Genomic DNA, 6202 nt, shown 5'->3' on the forward strand with positions numbered 1-6202 from the left:
AAACATACATACGACTATTCTTTCTAAGAATTCTAAGAAGTTTACATGGCTGCAGTACATGTCACGGTCAATTTTCAACTTCAGTAAATAATAAAACTATCGCCGTACTACCATTTACAAAACATTTGAACAAATTCAAACGTGGCTCTTAGCTCTGACGTATTTCTTTTATCTTGTGTATATTTATAATTTATATATGTTTATGATTTTATGATGTATTTATGTTTATGATTGTATGATTTATAATTGTTTATGATTTTATGATTTATATGTTTATGATATTATTTTTCAAAACTGCTTAAATAATAAGGTTTTATTGATACATGTGATATCTGTATGTGCCTTGCATTGAGATTTTTTTTTTTGATTTTTAGAAGTTTACATCTCCACTCATAAAGTGTCTGCCGATGATAATGTTTAAAATCGCGTTATAAATCCGTGGGTATATGAAAGCATTTTGTATACAACGGATATTGAAAATATCTGATACAGTTTTAATAAAAAAGAATATTTTATTCACATGTATTACAAATAGTGAGCTACTCGTAATTTTACCCCTTCCCCTTTCCTTAAAGAGAAAAACACAAACAACAACAACAACAAAAAATAAATAAATAAATAAATAAATAAATAAATGAATGAATGAATAAATGAATGAATGAATGAATGAATTAATGAATAAATGAATTTATTACATGCTTTTCGGTGGTTTATAGAAATATATCAGTGAATTAAAACTGGTAATTTCACTGTTTCAAACAGTGAAATTACCACTTTGATAATTTCACTGTTTTGAATTTAAGCCCCTTACGTTGTTTCAGTGAAATACCAGCGTACACAGAACTGGGTACCAACTTAATGACGTGACGTCGTAAATGACGTCACGTTGTATTATTTTTTGGCGCGCTTTTCATTCAGTATTAGGTTTAATGTCTTTTTAAAACGTTTCTTTGCATGTAATAAAAAGAAAATTTGTTTAGTTTAGTGTAAGATCGAAATATATTTCACCTTGTGAACACCAAAAGTTCATATTTCACTCGTGGCTGCGCCACTCGTGAAATATACCTTTTGGTGCTCACTCGGTGAAATATATTCCGATCTTACACTGAACTAAACAAATATCCTCTATGAATTAATGAATAAATAAATAAATAAATAAATAAATAAATAAATAAAAAGTATATAAATAAATTGATTAATTAAAATAAATAAATAAAAAATGAATAAATAAATAAAATGTCATCTTCAAAGCATGAGTAAAACTATAGAGATTCTGTACAAGAGAAAAAATATACAATAAACAACATCAAACAACTTCCTATATTATCTAAGTAAAAATGTGCACAAGTTTCAATATAATGAACATGGTAATGGAACGTATTGTGTCAACTAATATTCACACGAATAATATTTGTGGCATAAATAGGTTTAAAACATATTCAAGGATATGCAGATTTTTGGAAGATTGAAAAAAGGGTATTGAATTTGTGAAAACAAAGGCCAGAGTTATGGCGCATGGCATGTGAACTGACCTTCCGAGTATCCAAAGCTGTAACAAATTTAAATGTTGAATCACCGTTTTTTAAGTTTTATCAAGACTATTTCAAGTATATCTTTGGCCAAAGCAAACAGTTTTTTTCAACATAGAAATAAATAAAATAGTGTGCATTATCTGCATACATGTATAGCACCCGGTCTATGTTTAAGGTTACATTGACAATATTGAAGTTCTGTTCGAAGCACTGCAGAATCTTATTACGCACGAGCAAACAGACGGACGAATAGAACAATAGCGGACTTAAAAGGGGAAGAAACGGTCAAAAATGTGTAACTGATTTATCGTATCTGCTTGTTACTCCGAATCACGCAAGTTGTGTCAAAATGTTCTGCAGATAAACGCAGTAGAGATATCGGGCCGTAATAAGTAGCGCATATGCATAAACCACTATACAAATTAGTCGTGTGCGGACTCATACCATCAGAATCTATCAATATTTCTTTTAATGAAGAGCATAATACAATTTATCACAATATCCGCGACGCAGGAGTGTAATAAAGACATTTAATAAAAACGATATTACACAAGTGTAATAACACTTTGACGTGACGTCATTTGCGTTATATATAAACATAGCGTTAAAGCGCGCTAATGTTAGCGTTATACTATGGGCCCGTCATTGAAAAATTACACATTTTAACAGTTTACTGTTCTTATTTTATATATGTGATAAAAAGAATATTATATTCGTGTAGATGCAATACTATACAGTTATTTCATATGCGATTTGGGAACAGTCAAAATGTTGGCCCGAGGTGGAGGGGGTAGTGCTTTGAACTGTTGCTCAAGGCCGTAGGCCGAGGGCAACAGTTCAAAACACTATCCCCGACACCGAGGGACAACTGTTTGACTGTTCCCAAATCACGTATGCAATAACTGTTTTATTATCTGATCAATTACTGTTTTAACAGTACTTGCAACAAAAAAAATAGTTTTGCATATACGAGGGCTGTCCGGAAAGTTCGTAGACAAGGCTATAAAATTATTATAAACAGTTATATCAAAATGATGATTGAATATTTTGTTAAAGTATTTATTTGCTACATATTTCTAAATTAAATGACATGATAAAATAAAAAGCTGTAAAGCACCGATTACTATGGCAACATGATCAACGAATCACGGAGCACTTTGATTTCATAACGATAGCTACTCGAAATAATAAGTTGCTAAAAGTTGTAATTTTTACGCAAACTCTCCTTTTAATTTTGTGACATCATAGGATACTATTACATGATATTTAGTGTAAATTATGACGTCATACGTAAATAAACGGCTTGTAAATGACGGGTATAGGCAATGAAGTTGCGTAAATTTTGTGTCGCAAAAATGACGTCAAATTCACGGACGGAGCAACGTAATGATATTTAACTTCATATTAACGCTAATATGGCGCCAACTGAGATTTTAATCTTAACTTTTAAAAACAATATCAACCATAAAATGTTAAAGGCGACTTGTGTTTAAATGTCAAACAAGATTAAGAAGCGGTGATGAGAGGATGTCGTATAAGAAACGCTCCAGACGACCAAAAGTAGCATGGCCGAGAAATCGTAGATTGCGTTACAATTTTTGAAAAAGGCAGACATTTCACACACGGTATGGGAACCAGTGACATCTTTGTTTTAAATAATAATTTTAAATATGAAATTCATGAAGTAGTAGCAAAGGAACATTACATGTATTAAGTATACGCCAGACAAGTGACATGGCTATTTAAATCGGAAGAAATTGAATAGTTTAATTTGACGCCGTTGACGCCGTCAAAGTGCTCCATGACGATGTATATATGTTGTATGTAAATACTGTTAAAATACAAACGTAAGTCACACACACCGTATTACCGGTGACAGTGATGGCAGATCACTACAGTGATGGCAGATATCTGAAAATTACCGATCGATACAGGTAGGTTATAAATTTGGTTGGTTTAATTATATTACACAAATACGGCCCATGTCATTGCTATCAAACTATTGTCCATTGAATGGAGATACTGTTAGGTAATTTTGGACTCTTTTTTTCCTGTTTTAAGACTATTTTGAGCAGGTTAAAAGTGACAGCCTCGGAAAAATCCGTGAAAATGTCTGTTTTCTGTTCAAAATATCTCAAGTTTGAAGTAAATGGCAGGATTTCCTGTTATCAACATAGACGTTCATCCATTGGGGTCACGCAAGCCAAATATTTACCCCGTGAGTCTTTTCTTGAAAGTTTTACAGACGCTCAATCTTGTCCGGTCGAAGAAAAAATGCTGCCGTTGTAGGCAGATACATATTATAAATGCTGCCGTCGATGGCAGAAATACCATGAAAGTGGCTAACATTCTGACAGAAAATTAAGTTCAATCTTTTATCAATTCTTCTTTTCTTTGCGTCCTTTTAGTCAGAATTGAGACGTTTAACTATTATTTCTAATATTTTCTCAAGATTGAAAAGTTATTAATGCGGTATGTGCACCGAAAAAAGCTTTTTAGCAACATGCAGTTACAATACAAGTAAGACAAAATTGCACTATAAATAGAGAAATGAACATGAAAAATTCATTTTTTCTATATTCATGTATGTGTGCTTGATCTGTTGTGTCTGTCAGTTACATGCATACAATACTATATGTATCTTAAGTTTAGCAGCGCACTCCCTTTTTAAGATATAACGCCAATTGTATATTACAGCAAGTTACTATGCATTTGCTAGCATATGACATTATTTCTCGAGGTAATAATGTCCATCGCTTTATGACAAATAAAGGCTGAAATTTACTTAATCGGCGCAGAGTATAAGTTATTAACTTGATGTAATAAAGGGGAGACTATTAACCTCGCAACTGGCATCAGTGTATCATAAAACAATGTATGTTAATGTAAAATGGAAAGATAATATTATTGACAGTTCAAATATTTTCCTATATTATCAAGTTATTGAAAAACACGACAACGTGGATTCATTTCTTTAAATTTTCATGTTTGTAATAGCGTTGTAGGTTGCTTTTGAATTACATTTACTTTGCTAAACTATTAACAACAGTTCTAACATTACGTACTCCCATTTAACTATATATTTTTCATTCATTTTAGTTGTAACCATGACAACTTATAAAGATGAGCCTACAACGGCAGCATTTTTTCTTCGACCGGACAAGATTGAGCGTCTGTAAAACTTTCAAGAAAAGACTCACAGGGTAAATATTTGGCTTGCGTGACCCCAATGGATAAACGTCTATGTTGATAACAGGAAATCCTGCCATTTACTTCAAACGTGAGATATTTTGAACAGAAAACTGACATTTTTACGGATTTTTCCGAGGCTGTCACTTTTAACCTGCTCAAAATAGTCTTAAAACAGGAAAAAAAGAGTCCAAAATTACCTAACAGTATCTCCATTCAATGGACAATAGTTTTATAGCAATGAAATGGACCGTATTTGTGTAATATAATTAAAACAACCAAATTTATAACCTACCTAGCTGTATCTATCGGTAATTTTCAGATATCTGCCATCACTGCCGCCGGTAATACGGTGTGTCACAGTTCAATAATTTTTGATAAATGTGTTCGCTAGATATGTATATTTATGGTGACAAAATTTGTACAGCGTATGTATTGTTATACCATAAAAAATGAAAATGTATATGAACTTTCCGGACATCCCTCGTATGTTGATAATTAAACTTAATACTTTAACTACTAGTATGTTACGTCACGTCTGGTTTATGATCATGATCGATGGACGCTTCAATTGGGAATCCTCTATGACATCAATGACGTCAGAGCACGCGAGGGAAACTGTCAAAACAGTTCGCGAACGTTGACGTTTTCAGAATGTCAGAAAACAGTTAAAAATACTAAATTACATTTATATAAGGTATCTGGTAATAATAAAATTTATTGAACGAGTTGAATAAAATAATATTATGCTCGCCAGTGGCTCGCATAATATGATTTTATTCAACTCGTTCAATAAATTTAGTATTAAACTACACTCATTCAATATCCTCTATATAGATATTATAAAGTAAACAGGAAACGATGTACATGCATATTTTCATAAAAATTTTGAAAATATGTCTTACAAAGTTAATTATGAGAAATGAACAAAGAATTCTTTTTCCAAGTTGAAAACGGCACATACGATTTATGCAAACACCAAAAAAAAAAAAAAAAAAAAAAAGTGAAAATAAGTAAAAACATCAAAAAGGTAAACATAAGTAAAAACAGCCATTTCTGGCGTTACACACGCAGTTGAAATATTATGATAAATACTGCAAAATCAGTCATACATTATATACAAATTTCTACTTCAATCTCGAATCGTTTTAAATTTCTTAAAACCACAGTACATTTTTCTCACATTTGATTTTGTTGAAATATTTTGGCTCATCTGGAGGCATGTAACTTTTAGGTTGGGTTGTCAAACGAATTGTTCGCTTTTCAACTCGACGTTACTACTCCTAACAACCCACGCACCCTAGTGCTCCTCTTCGTCGACATACCTAGTTTGTAGGGTCTCTTCTCACGGTTAAATCAAGGTATCGGCAGATTGTCCGGTTTTCTTTTCTTTTGCCGTCCAAAGATTTTTTTTTTCAAATTTATTGCCGATGCCATTTGCCTCTCAACGGCGTACACGTACCAAGGAGGAACATAGAATT

The sequence above is a fragment of the Ruditapes philippinarum genome, unplaced genomic scaffold (genome assembly GCF_026571515.1).
Source record: "Ruditapes philippinarum isolate M1 unplaced genomic scaffold, ASM2657151v2 ctg10555_1_1_1_1, whole genome shotgun sequence".
Classification (NCBI taxonomy): Eukaryota; Metazoa; Mollusca; class Bivalvia; order Venerida; family Veneridae; genus Ruditapes; species Ruditapes philippinarum.